The 22,826-nt window shown below is 34.8% G+C and overlaps 1 protein-coding gene and 4 long non-coding RNA genes across 8 annotated transcripts in view; 2 read left to right on the top strand and 3 right to left on the bottom strand.

The window, feature by feature from the left end:
- LOC142233605 (uncharacterized) overlaps nt 1–2,603 on the bottom strand; it is a 130,511-nt gene extending 127,908 nt beyond the window's left edge. Inside the window, exon 1 of one of the 4 annotated variants that reach the window (XM_075304595.1) lies at nt 2,469–2,603. The gene's annotated coding sequence lies outside the window, so the exon portion shown is untranslated. Of the gene's footprint in view, nt 1–2,364 lie in introns of all 4 variants that reach the window. The other 3 variants (XM_075304596.1, XM_075304593.1, XM_075304594.1) reach the window with 3 other exon arrangements.
- Nucleotides 2,604–5,493: 2,890 nt separating this feature from the next.
- LOC142234196 (uncharacterized) lies at nt 5,494–5,973 on the top strand. The gene is made up of 2 exons (XR_012721583.1): nt 5,494–5,705; nt 5,768–5,973. It is a non-coding gene; the product is annotated as an uncharacterized LOC142234196 (long non-coding RNA).
- Nucleotides 5,974–12,822: 6,849 nt separating this feature from the next.
- LOC142233873 (uncharacterized) lies at nt 12,823–14,288 on the top strand. The gene is made up of 3 exons (XR_012721504.1): nt 12,823–13,458; nt 13,524–13,886; nt 13,951–14,288. It is a non-coding gene; the product is annotated as an uncharacterized LOC142233873 (long non-coding RNA).
- Nucleotides 14,289–15,971: 1,683 nt separating this feature from the next.
- Nucleotides 15,972–17,021, bottom strand: LOC142233872 (uncharacterized). The gene is made up of 2 exons (XR_012721503.1): nt 16,665–17,021; nt 15,972–16,604 (listed from the first exon to the last, which is right to left on the bottom strand). It is a non-coding gene; the product is annotated as an uncharacterized LOC142233872 (long non-coding RNA).
- A 403-nt stretch (nt 17,022–17,424) lies between these two features.
- LOC142233871 (uncharacterized) lies at nt 17,425–19,927 on the bottom strand. Its single transcript, XR_012721502.1, has 4 exons — nt 19,617–19,927; nt 19,368–19,522; nt 18,846–19,300; nt 17,425–18,476 (listed from the first exon to the last, which is right to left on the bottom strand). It is a non-coding gene; the product is annotated as an uncharacterized LOC142233871 (long non-coding RNA).
- Between the last annotated feature and the right edge of the window lie 2,899 nt (nt 19,928–22,826).

Below are 22,826 nucleotides of genomic sequence, written 5' to 3'. Positions count from 1 at the left end.
ATCCTATGATGGAGGGTATAATTATGATTACGCCCCTATAACTAAAAACTTAAAATAAAGTAAAAAACTAAAAATAAAATAAAAAATGCTACTCCTAAAGCCTAATCTTAGGTTCATTTCAGAATAAATACTGATAGCAACAGACATTTTAGAAGTCATTTCTGAAAAGATGTATTTGAAGATTTACTTGAAAATCTATGCCTGCAGTGAAAATTTCATCAACGACCTCTACCATAGTTCTATAAATGTTTTAAATGTCTACTTAGCTAATCTTACCAGTTATTTCACTGCGAGAAACTTGAGGATATCCCCCACCAAATCCTCAGTCACACTATTCACTACATGGACGGCAGAAGTGCGCAGGCAGTTGAATATTAGTGTCGATGGCGAAATAATTCCGACCACAAATTACCCCAAGATTCTTGGGGTGAGAAGCTACAAGGTTAAGCCTGTTCTCGGAGTCCGTCCACCGCCCATAGCACGGGAGGAAAGAGACCTCCCACGGCAGACTAGGGTAGTTTTAGCCCAGTTAAGGTCAGGCAAGTGCAGCCGCCTCAATTCCTATTTATCAGTGATTGATAGCAGCGTAGCTGACGTATGTCCAATTTGCAACTAAGAGCCACACGACACGCGTCACCTTTTCTCTTGCCCAGCTAAACCAACCCGACTTACCGCCAAGTCACTCTGGACGCACCCCACCTTAGTCGCAGAGTTCCTCGATCTGGCCACAAGCTGAAGTACCAAAGCGTATAACATAAAAGTGGATGAAATCACAATAAACTGTTACAACAACAACAACAACAACAACCATAGTTCTATCATGCGATGAAAGTTGCAACGTCGGTTATAACTATAGGACAGCGCTTCGGAAAAGATACTAATTGATAAGCTCTTTTAGATTAATTTTCATTAAGATAGTTATTTTTAATCATTGATAGTCGTATTTTTAGGTTTTTTGAATATTTTAATACGTTTTAGGTTGGGGGACGCAACGAAATCGATACAGTGTTTGGGGGGCGCAAAGTAAATTGGGTTGGGAAGCTCTGCTATAGGAAATGTATACAACTTTCCACTACCGAAAATTCCTTTATTCCAGGTACCAAGTCGATAACAACACACCTTGAATTTTCGCTAAACGGGAAAACAGAATCTACATCCATAAGAAATGATTTGGTATTTATGCTACCGAAAATTTCATGAGGAGGTGTTATCGATTGCTCATTTCTTCTCAGTAATACTGGATACTTTACTGAGTATACCAAAGCATCTAAAAAGTGGTTTCGCCGTAACGTTTTTACATGTTCTCTAATGGGAATTTATATGCCGAAATTAAGAAACACGTAAAAAATTCCTTATTGACATTCATTAGGAATATTCGCTAGAGTTGCATACCAGGCTTACCTGGTTAAAAAATTACAACAGTCATATCGACATTTAAACGGAGAAATTTTAAAATACAAGTTACCAACAACAATTTAAATTTTAGGACGCAAATATACATTAATAAAATCATATTAGAAATTCAAACAAATAGTTTAATGCTACAATTCAAAGAGTATAACACGAACATAGCATCCCGTCTAAAGCAGCAAATCGTCGCAATCATCATTACATTATTAACCCAGAATTTACTGTACGTTGATTTAACACGAAGGAACTGTTTTGGAGTAGGTTTATGTATATAAACCCTTCGAATTTTTATAACAATTTTATAACATTTTTGTTTTAAGACATAATACGCCGAGGTCGTTAATTTGAAAAAAAGCGATATTCCGTCAATGTTCCATTGATTCTGTAAAGTTGCATGTTTTGATATTGGCTATTTCAAAATAGTAACAGCAAAAAGAAGACGGTTTACACTATGAAACGGAGAAAATTGTAGAGATCTTTGGTAAGGAGATTTGACAAAAAATAAGCATGTTCTCATTTCTCTTAACATTTTCACATAATACACGCACCTTAAGACCGATACAAACCTCCAGCGACAATTTTGCTACTTGATATATAGCTTATATATATAGCTTTCTGTTCTCGTTGTTCGTCTTCTCATAAGTAACACCGTAACCGTTTTTCAGACATAGAATTTTTGATAGAGGCGACGATGATTACATTCAAAGAGATTTCCAATTAAAACTTGTTATATGCTTAAGTTATAATCATTTCTTAAATATAAGAAAGGATTTCACTTAAAAGGAAAAGTCTTTGGCTGCAATAAATCAATGCCAACAACAATGTCACAATAACCCCATACCAAATTTATCGTAAACGAATGGGTTTCGTAAAGAGCTGTTTACAAGAAAACTGTTGTACTAGAGACAAAAAAATCTCATTTTTGGAATATTTTTATATTAGATAATTTCATACTGATTTCTACCAACAACAACAAACGTTATCGTTAAGAATTTAATATGATAATCACACTTCTATGAATACTGTTTATAGTTTTCAATCGAGCCCGCAAAATTTACTTTCGCTAATTTAATGACAATTCGCCACAAATAGTCTATTTTGTATTCTAAAATTTTAATCACAAGTGGTTTTTCTCTGCGTTTTATTTTTGTGCGAATTGTATCAACAAGAACTAATTCTGACAAGCAAATGTCAGTAACAGCACTAGGAATGTATAAGTACCGAATATGCAAAGTAATCATGTCTTCAAAAATGTATATTATGTACATCATTGCCAGATCAAAATGCTTTTCTCATACCATTTCATCCAGGGTACACTTATGAGGTAGAATTGTAATATATATAATAATAATAAATAATATACATTTCCCTGTCTGCATTTCAAAGTTCCATTTTATCCAAATTAGTAAACATCTAAACAATCGTGTTTTATTTGACCACAATGATTCTTTTACAACTACCTTAAAATTCACTTTTTCCGATTGTTTGAATGGCGTCGTTCTAAATTTATTAAAAAGGGCACCTAATAATTGCACTCATGCGATACGTTTTTGTAGTAGGCGGCAGCCCGATTAAGATTCAGGCTCACTTATGGCGTTTTCTTTTCTTGTAAAAAATACGCACTTTTTTGCATTTTGCCCGGAAAATTTACTTTTTAGGTTCTTTTCTAAAAACAACAGGCAAAAGTGCGAAAAGGCTTCGAATTCTGTTGTGAAAATAGCGCCACGCATAGAGGCAAATTACGGGCATTTTCAGCACTGCCAACAAACGAGAGTGCTGCGATTGCCCTGTTTCCTTCTTTGAATTCTTTTCTGCCCGCTGAAATGAGAGCATTTTTTTTAGGTTGCTGGTAACATTTTAAAAATGCGCATTATGTACAGACAAAATGAAGGCAAAGCACTTTTTTCAGAAAAGAAAACACCATTAGACTATTCAGTCCATTGTGATACCACATTAACTAAAAGTACCTATTACATATGGGCACTTCTAGTTTTAACCGCTGAACCTTCTCGATTATTTTTCTTCGTTGAACCAACCAGATTGTTCCAAAAACATTAGCAGACTGCTTAAGTTAACGTTTTCCAGATCCGCCAGTAATCTGAAGCTATACACAAAATGCAAGACACTCACACAAGAGGTGTTTAATTGATTCCTTTTCCTCCGCATCATGACAGCTCATACAATAGTCATTATACTTCGTGCCAATAGTTTTTGCAAACTCACCTATCAGGCAGCGACCCGTTATAGCAGATATCAGGAGTGATATCTGGCGTATCGAGAACACTAGCATATCTAGTGTTCGGTTTAAGTTTAAATGGGGCCATATTTGCTTGGTGTCGTTACAACCCTTGCAATTCTACCATCGAACATTTGCCATCATAACAGCCTTCTCACGCAGCATGAGCTTGCAGGTAGCCAGGGGCATACAAACAGATTCTAGTTCCCCTGGAATATGTAAGGTAGTCCCTAGCCTTGCTAACTCATCCGCTTCGCAGTTCCCCGGTATGTTCCTATGGCCAGGCACCCATATTAGGTGAATATTGTACTGCTCAGCCATCTCATTGAGAGATTTCGATGGCCGTTTTCGAGTTGAGGAACACAGAGTCCAAGGATTTTATTGCAGGTTGACTGTCTGAGTATATATTAATGCCCACATTTTTTGGAACATTACTTCTCAGCCACTTCTCTTATTGCTAATATTTCAGCCTGAAAACACTACAGTAATTAGGTAATCTTCTGCTATTCGAAGTTCCAGATCATTAGAATATACTCAGAAACCCACTTGTCCATCCAATTTGGAGCCATCAGTGTATAAATCTACACCCAGAAAACAAATTCGTTGCCTCAACGGAATTATTTGCCAACCGAAAGCAGCTGGTTCCATCAACTATCAATGATATCTGTCAGCACAACTAGCATTTGGCAATTATAGCTACATGGTAGTATGTTGGATCAACTTTGCATTGGTTGTCGCAATTTCATTTTAATTGTTTTGTTTGTTGGTGCAACCGCCCTCGATTTGCTTTACTATTATCCTAACCAAATTCCAATATCAAATGAAAGGGCAGATTATATATTAAGATTTTATTAATTTATTACAAGATTTACAATCATAATAAACTACGAAAATAAAAACAAAGGCTTTTGATCTACATATATGTGAGATCAATTTACATTAGAATTTACAATTTTTTATTGGTAATGTTTGTATACCAATGACAGATGGTTATTAGGTTGCAATTATGTGGTCAAACTACAGAACCTAATTCAATATATACTTGCAAGTAATTTCTTCCTTAAGCCTCTAGATATAAATACAGATCGACTTAGACTCTTCCTGTATTCTTAATACAATAAAAAAAGCTCGCTTGCCGTAAAAAGTATTTTTGTTTGTTGGTGTATGAAGCCTGCATTTTTTATGGAAACTTTTGTAATATTCCTTTTTTATAAATCGGTGCTATACTTACCTGAAGGCAACTTCTTTTCTATGGGATAAACTTTATTCAATGTATTGCGGACTATTATCAAGTAAATGTTGTTCCCCGTTTTGCTAATTTTGTAGCGTCATACCATTTACCATGCACCCAGAAAAAAGTGCCTTCGAAACTAAAGGAAAATTTTTTCATCAATATAGTTTATCCATTTTATTTCCATTAAGGTAAAATTTTGTGAGAAATAATAAAATTTACTGGTTTCAGTAAAAAAATCCTAAACTGTAAGCAGTTAGGAATAGTTCATTAACTAGAATAAGGCATGGAATTTTACTCATACTGTTTTCTTCGCTGGGTATAAGAATTTACTACTGAACAAGAAAATTTTATTCACCGATAACAAAGCATTCGTAAAAATAAACAAAACCCGAACTAAAACCAAGTTTCCTCAAAATTAGTAAAATTTCTTATAAAATGATAATTGCGACTTCCTTTATAATATAAAGTTTTTCATACATACGAACAACACTTGTCTACCTGTAATCGATACCTGTCATCGTAATCGATGTGTTTGCGCGTGGGTGTAATCGATATGTTTGCGCGTGGGTTGTTTTTTTAGTTGGAATCGCGTTGTTTTGGTATACGGAGAGATTGTTAAAAAATAATATAATAAATAACAAATAAAATATATAAAATATTTGTTATTTTAAATTAGTGAGGAAAATTTTCGTTTTTTGAAAATAAATCTATCAATGTTCGTGATGGTGTATAAAGAAAGAAAACACCAGCAGAATAACAACCCTTTCATTTGTCTTCATTTTGGAATCTTCAATTATTTGGAATAATTTGGAATTCAATTATCAGGTAATATTCAGTGACGCTAACCTTTTGTAACAAAAATGGTTTATGATTTTTTATATTTGTAGGTATTGAAATTGTAAAAGGAGGACAAAATCGTTGGGCAGCAACTTACTAAAAGTGAAAAGTACAAGAAGAAGAAAAAGTGCGTTTTACAGTTGATAATATCACATGGTTGATTCTTAATAAATATATTCAATATATTAATAAAACATGTCTTTTATTGAAGATAAAATTGCTTATATAAATAAATAAAATTGTATTTAAAAACGAAGGTAAGCAGTTCTAATTATGAAGTAAAAGTTTTACCACAAATGTGTAAGATTTGTCCAAATGAATGAAATATTTCAATAAAATCATTCCATATATGAATTCAAATCAGTTAAATTTTTTCATTCTGTAGTATAGTGGTACATAAATATAGGAAAATGTTAACTAATATATGGAATGCATCATACCTAATTTCTACGAAAATCACATCGTTCAAACAAATAAAAATGTCTTTGGCGCTATACGAAGTTCAACTTTCTTCACAATGAGTTCATTTTAACTTAAAGAAGGGGTCACTTTTTTCTGGGTGTGTCGATGTTGATATAAATATTTATTTGTTGCAATATTTATTTGTTGCAACAACCCGTCCTATAATTGAACTAAGATTCTATTAGTATACTCAACTTTTGGTTGTACCAACCATTTGTTGATTCCCATGATGTAGGTCTCACTATGCTGGTGGTTAATTTTATGCAGCATAAAACCAAATTTATCGGCATTGGTTATTGTAACCAATTGAATGGTTATGGGAATTTCGTTTTCCTGTGAACTTTTTTATGGTCGTGTTGAATGTATAATGGGGAAAAATAATCAAAACATTGTTCTTGTAACAAAAAATAAGTTACTGACATCATTTCCTCGTTGTAATTATCGGATTACAACCAACCTTTTCTCTAGGTGATATATATTCTTTATTCCCCGGGGTCTGTGTGCACCACGCCTAACTGTTGGGGATTAGAGTCTCAAACTTTTTGTCGAAAAGTGGACTCGTCAAAGTGTAATCCACTACGTTAGGCACATCTGGCATTAGTTTGAGGACCGAACTGTGACCGTAACTTTTTTCCGACCAAAGCGACAGCTCGCTCAACCGCACAGCCGTTGTTGAAGCTGACTGTTTGGCCAAAATGTCTAAAGGTAATAGATGCAGCATGACATTAAGGGAATTTGTCTTGCTGAATGCGCCTGAGATACACAAACACGCCATACGCTGAACTTTGCCTAAACTTGTTGGCTGATGAAGTGCCGGCCACCAGACTACAACACCATATAGCATTATAGGTCTAACCACTGCCGTGTATAGCCAATGCACAATTTTTGGTTTTAGTCCCCACTTTTTTCCTATTGCCTTTTTGCACGAGTACAAAGCTGCCGTTGCCTTCCTCGCCCTTTCTTCAATATTAAGCTTAAAGTTCAGCTTCCTGTCCAAAATAACGCCAAGGTATTTTGCACACTCATTAAAGGGAATTTCAATACCCCCTAAGGAAATGGGCCTAACCGTGGGAGTTTTGCGATCTTTGCAGTACATGACTAATTCTGTCTTTGCAGGATTTACCCCAAAACCATTGTCTTTCGCCCATTTCTCAGTCATCCAGAGGGCCCTCTGAATAATATCTCTGATTGTGGATGGGAATTTTCCCCTGACTGCTAGACCCACATCATCTGCGTATGCCACCACTTTTATCCTTCCTTCTTCTAGGGTAACCAGAAGGTTATTTATAGCAACATTCCAAAGAAGAGGTGATAGAACTCCTCCTTGGGGAGTGCCTCTGTTCACATCCCTTTGAATGTTTGCTTGTCCTAGTGTGGCTGAAATACGTCTCTTCATTAGAAGTTCGTCTAACAGCCTAAGTGTACATGGATCAACATTCAGAGTTGTCAGTCCATTTAATATCGAACTCGGATGGACATTATTGAACGCCCCTTCGATGTCTAGAAACGCCACGATTGTGTATTCGTTGACAGATAGCGAGCTTTCAATAAAGCTGACTAGTTCATGTAATGCGAGTATGCATGCTGTCGTTTCGAGAACAAACTTGAATCGATGCTAGTTCTAAGACAAATATCTATCATCCTCTCCAGAGTCTTAAGTAGGAATGAGGATAAGCTGATTGGTCGGAAATCCTTCGCCCTCGAGTGAGAGGCGTTTCCCGCTTTAGGTATGAAAACGACTTTTGTTTCCCTCCACTTTCCTGGGATATATGATAAGTTGATACAACCTTTATGTATCGCCGACAACCAGGGGATAATTTTGTCAGTCACTGCTTGTAACTCCGCCGGAGTAATTCCATCTGGTCCGGGGGATTTGAATGGTTCGAAGCTATTTAACGCCCATCTTATTCTAGATTCCGATACAATTTCCTCGATAGGAAACGACCGCTGAGCAACTGTGGCACCGCCTGAACATGGTTCAACAGTCTGATTTCCAGGAAAATGTGTGTCCAGTAGTACCTCCAGCGTCTCCTCACTGGACGTTGTCCAATTGCCCTCCGATGTTTTCATGAAACCTGGAGCGGAGTTGGTGGATGCTAGAACCTTCCGTAGTCTGGAAGCCTCCGACGTATTCTCAATACTGCTGCAGTAATCATTCCAAGAGTTATGCTGAGCCTTTCTCAGTTCTTTCTTGTATACTCTCAGATTCTTCTTGTAAGCGTCCCAATCCTCAGGGGCTCTGGTGGACTTTGCCTTGTTAAAGAGGATTTCCTCATATTACTTAATTCCGTAGACCACCATGGTGGTCGATTTTTCCCCCTTGGCTTCCCTCTAGGGCATGCAGCTTTCAGTGAGATGTTGAAGGCCTTAGTAATCCGTAATTAGTAATTTCTCATATTTGTCTCTGTTATTTCCGGTATCATCATATTGAACGATTCCCTATACCTATTCCAGTCAGCTTTCCTAACATTTGGCGGATATAGGGTCATGGTGATATGAACATCGAATTTGAAACTGATTAGCGATGATCTGAGAAGCTGTATTCACTTAAAACCTTTCACTCAGATATCATTTCATTCAGTTCTTGCGAGGCCAAGGTGATATCCAAAACCTCTTGCCTGTTTTTAGTGACAAAGGTTGGGGCATCTCCCTTGTTGCAAACTACCAGACTAGTACGCAAAATAAACTCTATTAACGACTCTCCCCTTGCATTAGTATCACTACTTCCCCATATACTATGATGCACATTCGCATCGCATCCCATAATGAGTTTCGTCTTTGTTTTCAGTGACTCCTCAACTAAGGTCTTAACGGCACATGGAGGCATCTCCCTGTCATGTCCCATGTAGACCGAAGATACCCAATATTTGCTTTTGGCTATTTCTAAATTGCCAACGACAGTGTCTGCATTGCACATTGAAGGAAGCTGAAACAAGTTAAGCTCGATTTTAGCAAATATACAGGCTCGATTTTCATCATTACCAGTATACTGCAATAGTTTGAACCCCGGAGTACTTAATTCACATATTTTGTTTCTATAAACATATCGTTCTTGAATAAGAACTATATCTATGTCCTCTTTCATCAGGAGAACTTTTAAGGCAGCACATGCAGCCTTACAATGATGAAGGTTTATCTGAAGGATCCGTAGGACCATCGAAATTTTCAACAACCGTCACATCAGCCGCTTCAATCGAGTCATCAAGAATGTCCTCTTCAGAGATCTCTGTGACTCTCGCAATAACCATAGGTTCAACTTTGGTGAGTTCTGAGGCAGTAGAAACCTCCTCACGCCTACGGTATCTATCCATGTATTCAACTTTGGTATCCCCCTCGACTTCGCAAGATGATCCGCTTACTTCCTTCAGACAGAGGCTTGTCCATTTCTGAATCCTTTAGCTGATCGTTTTTATATACCTTCATTTGGATAAAATGAAAGCCATAACATACACGGCCCTGAGACTTTGCTAGATGTGGCAAAGACTGAGTGTTCAATATAAACACTTCATGCCGTATTGGTCCATCCACTTTATCCAAATGGCCAACCTTCCAATCAGCTGTTTCAAGATCTGGATTGCATCGTTTCAGCCTATTTAAAATAGATTCAGGGTGAGAAGGGTTTGCAGGTATCCACGCATGTGCTCTAGGTCTAGTCGGTATGTCTTTTTTCTCGACTAACTCTAGAGCAGCTCCTTCCCAAACTTCACCCATTAGTATCAGAGCAGCTTTAAAACATTCTATAGACCTCTGTTCCTCAAATGCGACTAGCTTAAATCGTCCTTGATACCAACCAGCCTCTTGGTGTCGAGGATCTGGGCCGGGAAACTTTTCCAGCACCTATGAGTAGACGACAGACAGAGCATTCTCAATTTCCCCTCATTCATGCTTTGGAATCATACCGTCCAATGCTCCTTTATTAATGATAGCCATCACAAGGCTGTCTTTAGCAACTGAGGCAAACGATCGTTGATCCCTTTTGGAGGATGGCAGCTCATCTGGTGATCGTTCCCTTTTTCCAGCCTCAAGAATTCCTTGAGCCCATTTTAAGGAATCGCTTTGTTTAACCGACAGCGTGCTTGGGTCGACTGATCCTAACTTCTTTAGGATAAACAAAGCATTTCTGCGTTCCTTGAATCTCTTTCGTGAGGGATTACCTCCTTTTGATGCCGCTACCTTGGAAAAGGTTCGACTTGTCAAATTGTCGCCACCTGTCGACCCGTCTACAGGTCGACTAATTGGACCTAACTCTTGGTCATTGCCCAAATTTATAACTCCAGTCGATACCCGACCACTGGGCCCTGAAGTTACTAACCCAGTGGATGACTTTGAATTTCGCTGCATGGTGGCTTAATATCCCACCACACTTGAAATTCTTAGTAGGGACCTATTACGATGAGTTTATCCGCTATTAAAAAACACGTCCGTTCCGTTCGACGGTTGAAGTTTTTGTAGTAACTTGGCGTGGTATAACTTTCCAATGGTGACGGCGCTTTTCCGACGAGTTTTGGATGTCGTATATGATTGTTTTCGACGTGGTGGGGATTCTCAGAAGCGCCGACAAATTAAAAATATGTTGGCAGGGAACATTTATACGAATAAAAACACATTGAAGGCTTTAAAATGAAATTATGTTGATGCTCCAGCGTCTATCAGTGTTTATTGTTGATGGAGGCAGCGTGTCTGAAAAAATGTCTGAAAACCTAACACTTTATTCCATTTGGAGAAAGTCAAAAATTGTTCACCAATACCCTGCCAGAATTTCAAAGTTCCATCATAGACCAATTAATTATAGAGACATACTTTGATAATTCACCATGGTTTTGTTTGTTTGCAGTGCGCAGTTATTCCACTCAATTGCGCAGTCAAGTGACGCAATTTCTTTTTGGAAAACGATATGAGGGCTGTTTTCTTTTAGCACTGGACTTGTCGCTTTACATATTATCAGTTATTCCGGACGACAGTGCTCGTGTCGAACATATTCCATATATTGTGCACATTATAAGTTAAGTTCGAAGGCATAATCGATACTGCTACATGTTTATGGGATCGATAACACATTTACCGATTATTTAGCCATCGCCGACAAGTCGTATCGATCCGACACACTGTAAGATTCTTTACAAACACCGACATTCCGTCCGGAATAACTGATAGACTGTAAAGCGCATAATGCGCTTTAAATATTATCATAAAGGCCGGTATGCACCTCTCGCGAAATTTTCGGTAGCAACAATTTATTTAAGTCTACAACAAAAAACGAGTTGTGTATAGAGTGTAGAGAAGCAAAATGTACACAAACTTTAAAACAGCTAATCGCTTTTAATATTTGTTCCAAATGATCCTCAAATAAATTGTTGATTATTTACAGATCTCTTAAAACTTTTACACACACAAGGAATGTAATAAATTAAATGTTTGCTGCCATTAGTTGTTAACATTTCTCCAAAATATGCTTTTGACAACCCTGTTATGAACAAAAATTTTCATTAGAGGTGCGTACCAGCCCTTCCAGCATTTCAAAGTTCCATTTCATCCTCATCGCTACCACACACTCGTAAGTGACACGGCAACAATCGCGAACTGTGATAGTTTTTTGCCATCACTATTCGCATGAAAGTATTTTGCCATCACTATTGTTACAAGAGCCATTTTATATTTTGTGAAACACCAAGCACAACTAGCTTCTTATAATTTATTTAAATAAAAATGATAATGAAGTGCTGAAAACATAGTTTTTTCGCTTAAAATTGTGAAAGGTATAGTGGTGAACACTTTTTGACTTTCCAATGAAATAAAGTGATAGTTTTTCAGATATTTTTCCAGGCACGCTGCCTCCATTGGGAATAAAAGCACTGGCTGATAGACGCTACAACATGTAAATTGCAACTTGTAACTCAACATCAATCTTTTATTAATGCATAAAAATATGTTAAATGTGATGTGATAGTCGTATAAATGTTTTATTTATGAGAATTTATAAATGTTTAATAAAATTAATAAACATCTAAACAATCGTGTTTTACCACAATGATTCTTTTACAACTATCTTAAAATGCACTTTGTTTGATTGTTTGAAGGGGCTCTTATTGGCGTCCTTATAAATGTATCCAGAAGGGCACCTAATAATTGCACTCATGCGATACTTTTTTGTAGTAACTTGGCGTGGTACAACTTCTCAAGAGTGACGGGGCTTTTCCGAGGAGTTTTGGATATCGTATACGACTGCTTTCGACGTAGTGGGGATTCTCAGAAGCGCCCCCAAATTCAAAAAATGTTGGCAGGGAGCTTACGAAATTCGACGCTACCGAAAATTTCGTTAGCATAAATAGCAATGCATTTCTTATAGTAACGAAATTTTTCGCTAGAGGTGCATACCGGCCTTAATACCATAATGTATACCTTTCAAAATTTTATGCGAAATAACTATGTTTTCAGCACTTCATTATCGTTTTTATTTAAATAAATTCCCAATAAAAACAAATGTTTGAAAAATGCTAAATTGCAACAATTTTGCAAAATGCGATCAAATTAAAAATTAACATCCGTTGCAAATACTTTTCAACCAAAATTTCTATGAATGATATCCACATTTCAAATTGAAAGTCAAAACCAAAATTCTATGAATTTTGTACAATTTATTCAATTTCGTTAAAATAAAATATATAATACACTACAATACCAATTAATAAACATATCAACAAATAAGAACAAAACGACAAAACTTTAACGGCCAGTTTCTCATCCCCCGATTAATTCTTAAGCGGGGGATAGACCACCGGTTACTAAAATTTTTATATGGGAACAGCTGTTTTATCGACACGATAAATAATGTATATCTTAAACATTTATCTGTTGGTGTCATAAAACAGCGTTAAAATTTAATATGCGGGCAATTTGAAATTAGGAACGTACTGGACCGCGTGTTAGAATAGATTTCCAGCAGAAGGAACCCAATAAACACAGGATGAGCGTTTTTCAAATGCAACACCTCTTCAGTTTGTAAATATAAATATCATTTTCAACATAAATTCAACTTGACTTGAAAAAGCTCATCTTCAATTCATCTTCAAATTGTTTGCGAATTACAACCAATTTGGCAAAATGTTGACGAAAACTTTGAAAATGTGTTGAAGATAATTGGAGAAAACTTTGACAAAACACTACCCTGAAATGCAACGAAAAAACCACATGGTTTTCAATACTACTTTGGACAACAAAGTTCGTGGAAGAAATACAAAAATGTGGAAATTTTTTAATAATCAATTGCTTATAATAATTGGTAAGTAAAACTAAAACACGAAATGAAAACTTTAAGGAAGTCACTAAACTCAAATCTCTTTGCAGACAACTAAAATATTTGGATGCTGATTCTTGGACACATTAAGAGGCTGGCCGATGAAAAATGGTAGTGGCTTATCGAGAAGAGAAAGTTTCCATAAATCAAAGTGCAACCAAAAAACTTGGTATTTATGCTTTTCCTTATCAACAACTACTGGATGATAATTCGCATCACATCGATAGTTTAATTTATATCGCATCATCGGTTTAATTTGTTATTTTGTGAATTGAAATTGCTGGAAATTTATTCCAATTATCTGGCCATCAAGTTCCTGAAAATTGCCAGTATTTTAATAACAACAATTTTGTAATACCAACGTTCTTGAGGAAATCACGAAGTACCTGGTCAGTTGGAAGAAATACAAATTGGTAAGTCAAAATAAAAAGTGAAATGAAAACATAATGGAAATCACAAAACTCGATTGTTTTGCAGAAAACTAAAATCATTGAATGGTATATTCTTGGAAGATGTTGGCCGATGAAAAACCGATGAAGGAAACAACAAAGAAAAGTTTTCAGAAAACTTACAAAGTGCAACCAATTAAAACAAAGTGCAACAATTCCTATATCAAGAACTTCTGGATGAAAATGTGCATTACATCAATTTACATCCCGTCATCAGTTTGATATTTTGTGATTTCCTCTTGCTGGAATCTATTCTAACACACAAGCCAGCAAGTTCCTCGATAGTAATTATTTCAAATTGCCAGCATATTAATGACACCAACATTATGGAGGAAATGGAATTATACATGTAAAAATGTTTAAGATATTTAAAGTTGTATTCATAGTTTTATTTATTAATACGTTTAATAAGATAATTACATTTTGATTGGTATAATATTATTAAAGGGTGATTTGTTAAGAGCTTGATAACTTTTTTTAAAAAAAAACGCATAAAATTTGCAAAATCTCATCGGTTCTTTATTTGAAACGTTAGATTGGTCCATGACATTTACTTTTTGAAGATAATTTCATTTAAATGTTGACCGCGGCTGCGTCTTAGGTGGTCCATTCGGAAAGTCCAATTTTGGGCAACTTTTTCGAGCATTTCGGCCGGAATAGCCCGAATTTCTTCGGAAATGTTGTCTTCCAAAGCTGGAATAGTTGCTGGCTTATTTCTGTAGACTTTAGACTTGACGTAGCCCCACAAAAAATAGTCTAAAGGCGTCAAATCGCATGATCTTGGTGGCCAACTTACCGGTCCATTTCTTGAGATGAATTGTTCTCCGAAGTTTTCCCTCAAAATGGCCATAGAATCGCGAGCTGTGTGGCATGTAGCGCCATCTTGTTGAAACCACATGTCAACCAAGTTCAGTTCTTCCATTTTTTGGCAACAAAAAGTTTGTTAGCATCGAACGATAGCGATCGCCATTCACCGTAACGTTGCGTCCAACAGCATCTTTGAAAAAATACGGTCCAATGATTCCACCAGCGTACAAACCACACCAAACAGTGCATTTTTCGGGATGCATGGGCAGTTCTTGAACGGCTTCTGGTTGCTCTTCACTCCAAATGCGGCAATTTTGCTTATTTACGTAGCCATTCAACCAGAAATGAGCCTCATCGCTGAACAAAATTTGTCGATAAAAAAGCGGATTTTCTGCCAACTTTTCTAGGGCCCATTCACTGAAAATTCGACGTTGTGGCAGATCGTAAGTCTATTCATGATGAAATGTCAAAGCATACTGAGTATCTTTCTCTTTGACACCATGTCTGAAATCCCACGTGATCTGTCAAATACTAATGCATGAAAATCCTAACCTCAAAAGAATCACCCTTTATTTTCATATATTATTAATAGGGCTGTTTTCTTTTTGCACTGGATATAACATTTGTATGGGCTATCCAGAACATCGTTGCACTGGTGTTCTATCCAGAACATCTCATCAGTGCAAGTCGCGCCGATGTTGCCAGATTGTATTTGGATAAAGTGACGCTTCTTCGATTCACAATAGCAATTTATTGTGACTATTTTATCGAAAAACATGAAATTCAAAGTGATACAGTGTCATAAATAATCGCAGCAGTAAATATTTATTACTAATTGAAGCATTTCATACATTAAAAATGCAAGATTTCACTTCTTTTCTATGGTTGTTTTTAAACAGCTGATGACAGTGTTGCATATTTTTGGACATGTTCTGGATAAACGAGTACTCTGTTTTATTTTAGTCCTTAACGGCTTAGCATATCCAGTGCTAAAAGAAAACAGCCCTAATGTTATTTTTAAGATTATTATATTTGTTAACGAAAAAATAATAAAATTTACAAAATCCCTAGAAATTTAGTATTGACTTTCAGTTAGAACTAGGATTGACTTTCATACAAATTGGTTTGAAAGTATTCGCAACAATGCTAGTTTTTTATTTTTCTCACATTGAAAACTGTTTGAGAAATTATTGAGTAGCGATGCATTTCAATTTGAGGATTACAATTGAGAAATTATTGCTATTGTGTTGAATTTTACTGTTGAGGGTAATGTCTGTTTTTTGTTGAGAACGCGATTTTCTCAACAATATCTCAACTTGAATATTACCCTAATCCTTTGAAAAAATGTTTGAAAAATTATTGAATTTTAGTATTTTTCAAACGTTTGTGTTTATTGGGAATTCACAAAATATCCATTTTATGCGCTTTACAGACTATCAGTTATTCCGGACGGAATGTCGGTGTTTGTACAGAATCTTATAGTATGTCGGATCGATACGACTTGTCGGCGATGACTAAATAATCGGTAAATGTGTTATCGATCCCATAAACATGCAGCAGTATCGATTATGCCTTCGGACTTAACTTATAATGTGCACAATATATGGGATATGTTCGACACGAGCACTGTCGTCCGGAATAACTGATAATCTGTAAAGCGCATTTAACTGATAATAGGATATAAATTTAACTGACGATGTGATGAACATTTTCATCCAGTAGTTGTTGATTTTACCAATTTGGTGTTTTTAACAATTTTAATTGGTTGCACTTTGAAATGATTCTGGAAACTTTCACTTGTCGATAAGCCACTCATTTTTCATTGGTCAGCTTCTTAATGTTTGCAAGAATGTAGCATCCAAAGATTTTAGTTTTCTGCAAAGAGATTTAAGTGATTTCTCTAAACTGTTGATTTAATTTTTCATATTGACTTACCAATTATTATAAACTATTTGAAGCAGTTCCAGTTAATTGTCCAACATTTTTTCATCGGGCAGCTTTTTAATGTTTTCAAGAACGTAGTATCCATAGTTTTCTGCAAAGAAATATACATTTAGTGACTTCCTAAAAGTTTTATTTCAATTTATTGAAAAGTTGTTGCATTTGAAAAACGCTCATCCTGTGTTTATTGGGGATGATCGTTTTTCAAATGCAACAACTTTTCAGTTTGAGGGTAAATATAATTTTCAGCATAAATTCAACTTGACTTTAAACAGCTCATCAGCAATACATCTTCAAATTATTTGCGAATTACTTCCAATTTGCCAAAATGTTGACGAAATCTTTGAAAAGGTTGTCATGTGCGCACACTAGTTTGATTGGTAATACTATGGATCCCAGCGCCATCTACCGGTTGCATGAGGAAATAGGCAGAGGGAGAGAGGATAGATGACAGTATAAATTCTCTGTGCAGTTATGACAGACAGATGATTGGTTTCAATGGTGTTTTGGAAATTGGGAAGAAAAATGGCTGGGAAAGCTTGGGATGATGGCGAATGGAGCGTCAATAATGGAGGTTTTGATGATTGAAGCGTCAGATTATTCTGGTTTTGGACGCGAGCGAGTGAGGTTGATGGTTGAAGAAAGTGCGGTTATTGTTTTTTTTGAAGTTGTGAAAGTTTGCCTAATGTTCCCAAAAGTCGTTTAAATAAAAACACAACAGGACAATCGAAACAAATATAAACAAATGTTTATCTTTTTTTTATTGGCAAATGAAACTGTTTATTGTGCTAAATATTGGCAAGATTCGATGCTACTGTGAAATAGACCTAATGCTAAACTTATACATTGAAAAAGAAAAGTTAAAATAGACTTAAAACTAAACTTAAAAGCTAAAAGAAAAGCGAAATACAATTAAAAATTAAAAGAAAAGTAAACAAACTTAACAGCTAATCTTAAATGCTAAGTTATAAGTAACCTGTAACGAAAGAAAACAAGAAGAAGGAGAACTTTAATAAAAGGAAATAAACTATAATAAAAAGAAATAAATTATAAAAGATAAAAAGACAACCTGAAAAAAAGAAAGAAAGAAAGACATTTTAATTAAAAGGAAAACCATCAATCTAAACTACTCCTATACTCACCGAACGTCCACCTCCATTTAACACCTCATTTGCGGCCCCGAGCGTTCCCGGCAGACAGGATTCTGATGACCCTTGTGACCCATTTCCATCCATTGCTAGGCGTTGGTATCAATCATCGTTGTCATCATCTTCAGTTGGGTGTAATTGCGTTGCGCTGGTCATCCTACAGCGCCCAGGTACCGTGAATGTTTCCTTTTCTTTTGTCTGACACGAACTTGGACAGTTACATGATTTAGACCTTGACGGACGGACGGACTTGTACATTAAACTTCTGTGAATAAAACGGGGAAAAAAGAGATTCATTAATAATTGAATTTTTATCTAGATTCACTAGTTTATCTATAGTCTGTTAGGGGGATTACATTAACGCCTGGGAAGTTTATTTAGTGCCGTATTTGGGCAATAGTGTTAGGCTGAGCTCACCCTAGGACTTGGTTTAGTAATTTAAGGACTGGTGAATTGTGTCCTCCAGTGATATGTATAATGTGCTCCCCATAAGACCTGGAATGGACCAGTGAAGAATGCTAGAAAATATATGAAAACAAGATCTAGTTTATTGACAGAAAGTTATACTGGTTGATGTTACGCTATACTTACCTTACCTTGACGGACGGACGGAAAAGACAGGAAACGAAAAGGAGGAAGACGGTTTCATCAGTTATTCCTGGAAAATAAAAGAAAAACAATAATTAGTAATAGAATTTTTATATATTTTGTTTTTGGGTTTTGTTTTAAATAGAAAATATTGTTAGAGTTAGTTTCAATAAAACCATAAGATATTTATAACGTAATGAATTGAAATATTGGCGTATAAGATTTAATTTAAATATGGAAGCCTAGAGAAGTTTTAAAGGAAGAAGGTAAAAGGTGATTTGAAGAACAGGTGAGTAGCATTTGGGGTGTCCCGAGTTGATGGGCCACGGGGACACCATGGTTGGGGAGGGTCAGGCCACGGCATGCCTTGGAAAACCGGCATGCCGGCAAGCCAATATGGGTGGTAAGTTGTGTGGATGTTAATTTTTGCGATACGTACTTGTTGGTCTTTGTGCTGTCCTCCAAAGCTGGTTGAATGTTTTGTTTTTTTTGTCAGCTGCCAGAGGACTGAGTTGCCAATGAACCGCGCCCCATAGACTGAGCCAAAAGCCGGCAACACCGTTCAGCAACCAGCGTACGGCAACTCAGTTCCTCCCTCCAGATGGCGGTAGCCTCCGGGTTGTGACAAAAATGGCGCCCGCAACATGGGGCCTGAGAAATCAGGTTTACCAATTCATGTTTTTGACCACGACAATTTCCGATCCTGTCTCGTGTGTTCGTTTGTGTAGGTCCCGATGTTTAGTCCGTTGTTAGAGTCCGAAATCGCGTGTCCATGAACGGATATATGAAGTCTGGGTGGGAACAAATGTGGTCAGGTGTTCGTCGATTCCAAAAAGGGAGCGTAAGTCACGACGCGTATTGGTTATCGACTAAGTTGTCGTTTGCGACGTTTTCCTGGGAAAAGAAAATACCATCATTAACAATAGTTTTAGTTTCAATAGTTCAAATTGTGTTTACTTACCTGTCCGTCCGTATACTTTTAGCGTTACATATGCCAACCAAATAGAGCCGTGGATGAAATTTGTGTTTTGTGTTTCTTCATTGTCCTTTTGGTTTTTGTTTATAAGGGGGTAACACAATACCGGTTAATCATTTGTAAATGCCAGCTGTACGTATCTGTAAAAAGGGAAATAGGGGAAAATTTATGTTGTGTTGGAGATATGTAAATTTTCTTGTTATTAATCCACCCTATTGGTTTGCAGTTACTCACCTGTTTGAAGAATCACCTTTGAAAGCCTTTTCCTGATTTTGAATGGTAGTTAGTTAGAATTTTTGAGATATTTTAGCGAAAGTGTCTGAAAGAGGAACAGAAATTTTGATATTACTTTTAATGAGTTTTCCTTACCTGAGTTTTTGAAATTTCGAAGTGAAGTGTGTGTGCGTCCTAAAAGAGAAAGATATTTGAATTAGATTGCGGTTATTACTATTTTTTTTATAATTTTCTTTTATTTGGATTTTTATTTTATTTATTATTTTTACTTTATTTCATTTTCATTTTATTACATTTTAATTTTCAAATTTAGTTTTTCACTAAAAATTTTTATTTTTAATTTGAATTTAGTAGATTTAGATTTCGAAATTTTATTTTCTTTTATTATTTTTTTTTTTGTAAATATTAATTCCATTTAGGTTATTTTTGGGTTTCAAAGATATTAATTTAATAAATCACAATCTATTATCATTTATTTTATATTTTTTAGATTTTTTTTGGTTTTTATAAATTATTTGTTCTTTAATTTTATATTAGGGTTAAAAATTACTTTTTTCATTTACTATTTAGTTTTTAATTTATTATTCATAGTTTTTATTAGGTATAATTTCGATTGTACTTTTTATTCATTTCTTTATTTCATTCATTTTTATCCATTTCGTGTTCATATTTATTCATTTCAGTTTGAGTTATTACATTTCATTTTTATTCATTTAATTTTATTTTTTTTTATTTATTTCATTCCATTTTCATTCATTGCATTTCATTTTTTTTATTAATTTCATTTTAAATTTAATTTTAATTACTATATGGTTATTTCTTTTAATATTCGTAGTTGTTATTAGGTATAATTTTTGAATCTGGGTTTTTATAATTTTTATGTTTTAATTTTCATATTTAATCATTTCATTTTTTTTTATTTCATATCATTTCTATTTATTTATTTATTTCATTTTATTATTTTTTTTTTCTTTTTCATATTTTTTTTACTCATTTCATTTAATTTTTATTCACTTTATTCCATTTTGTTTTACTGCGTTTCATTTTTATTCATTCCATTTCATTCATTTTAATTCATTTATTTTCATTTTTTTTTTCATGTCTTTATATTTTTATTCATTTCATATTATTTTTAGTTATTTCATTGCAGTTCTATTCATTTCATAATCATTCAATTCATTTTTATTCACTTAATTTCATTTCATTTTTATTCATTTCATTCCATTTTGATTCATTGTATTTATTTTGTTTATTCATTTCATTTTAAATTAAATTAAATTTGTTGTTGGTTTTTGAAAGTTGTTTTAGAGTTATTATGGTTAGTTTTTTTATTTATTTAGTATTTATTCATCAATTCAATTTCAATTTTTTTGAATTTAATTTTTGTTATCTATTTTTTTTTAATTTTTAGTTTTTTATATTACTAGGTTTACAATTTTTTTAGTTATTTTATTTTATAAACTGAATTTTGATTGATTGATTTTTTTTAGTTGTGCGTTGAAGGTTTGGTTTTTTTTTATAAATTACGTTTGGACGTTTAGTTTTACATTAATTTTTTATTTTTTCTAAATGTTTCATTTGAGTATTTTATTAGGTATTTATTTGTTTAAGTTTTGATTTGTTTCTGGTTCATTTTGATTTTGATTCAGCAATATTTTTTTTATTTTCTGGTTTTCATAAAGTGCAATTATTATTTTTTGTTTAGATTTTTGTTACATTTCATTTTGTTATTTTTTGTTATTTTTTTTTCTTTTGATCTTTTATTTAATTACTTGTTAGGTATTAAGTTTTTCAATTTCATTTATGAATTTTTGGTTTGATAGTGTTGGGTTGGTTTTGAATTGAATTTTTATTGTTTTTAGCAGTGATAGTGATTTTTATTTTTTTTTTTTTTGGATTAAACAGTTTTAGATTTAAGTTTTGTTATTAGTTTTTTTATTTATTTAATTTTTTTGGGTTAGGTATTGTTGATTTATTAATTATTATTAATTAATAAATTAATGATCAACTTATTTCATGTTTTTCTTTCAAATAGTGTTTTATGGGGTTATCATTATTACCAATTTTGGGTTTGAATTTTAAGTTATAAGTAGAATTGTTTTTTTTTTATATTGAGTTTACGGGGGTATACAGTTTTAATTTATTTTTTTGTTATCATTTTCGTTTTTTTTATTAAGTTAATTTTAGGATTCGTATTTTTTATTAGAATTTTGAATTTTATCATTATTAACTTGAATTTGTTGTTTGATTTAGTATTTTTAATTACTTTTCATTTTTGTTGGATTTTGGTTTTAGTTTTTAGCAGAATTTTTAAATGTTGATACCTGAAAAGGTAAATTAAATAAAAATATCAAATTAGGAACACAATTATTTAAAATAGTACATTACCTTAGTCATTCCGTTTGAAATGGTTAGGACGAGAACAAACAGTTACGATCAGGAGCATTCAGTTCCCATCTGCTCAACCATGCCATCAACCACTACAACTACAGTAGTAACTACTATGGCTACAAATACTGGAGCGGTTGTCACCCAGGCTATGAGTGGGGCCATAACGACAAGTACATCGACCACGTCTAGCCCAGCACAATCTGCCGATGCAACAATGATGTCGGGAATTAACAGTACTCCAAATACTCCCAACTTTAACAGTGAGACTGCAATTAACATTCAAAGACAAATGCGAGAGAATAGAAATTTGGAGGCTGGTGCTCAAAGGCCTGTTGATACGCACGCCGACAACCAATTACATGCGGTAATTGATTCTGCCATTGGGTTAGGGCAAGTGGAGTTAATCCGACTATTGGATGAAATGTTACGGCAGCTTGTACCACAGCTTGTGCAGCAAAGCTTAACTGGTATTACGAACGGCCCAAATACATTGATGCGAAACCAAACAACTACAAATTCATTGCCACAGAATCCACCACTTCAAAATTTACGAGCACAAGAAGTTCCACCAGTCACAAGGAACACACAACGAAACGAAGAGAGATTCCAGTCAGATGCAAGGGGACTATCGGCAACTCAGAATATACAACATCAGTCAGTAGGTGGCCCACCACCACAAGCGGAAGATTTCGGAGCGGTTGGCTATTCGGCACAGCAATACCATCAAGGCTACAATGGAGGCGGACAAAATCGATTTCCACCGCCCCGGACGTTTCCAAATACAGCACAATCCCCATATGTTCCAGCATTGTCATCATC

The sequence above is a fragment of the Haematobia irritans genome, chromosome 4 (assembly GCF_050003625.1).
Source record: "Haematobia irritans isolate KBUSLIRL chromosome 4, ASM5000362v1, whole genome shotgun sequence".
In the NCBI taxonomy this organism is placed as follows: domain Eukaryota; kingdom Metazoa; phylum Arthropoda; class Insecta; order Diptera; family Muscidae; genus Haematobia; species Haematobia irritans.
This window is presented reverse-complemented; position numbering and strand designations above follow the sequence as displayed.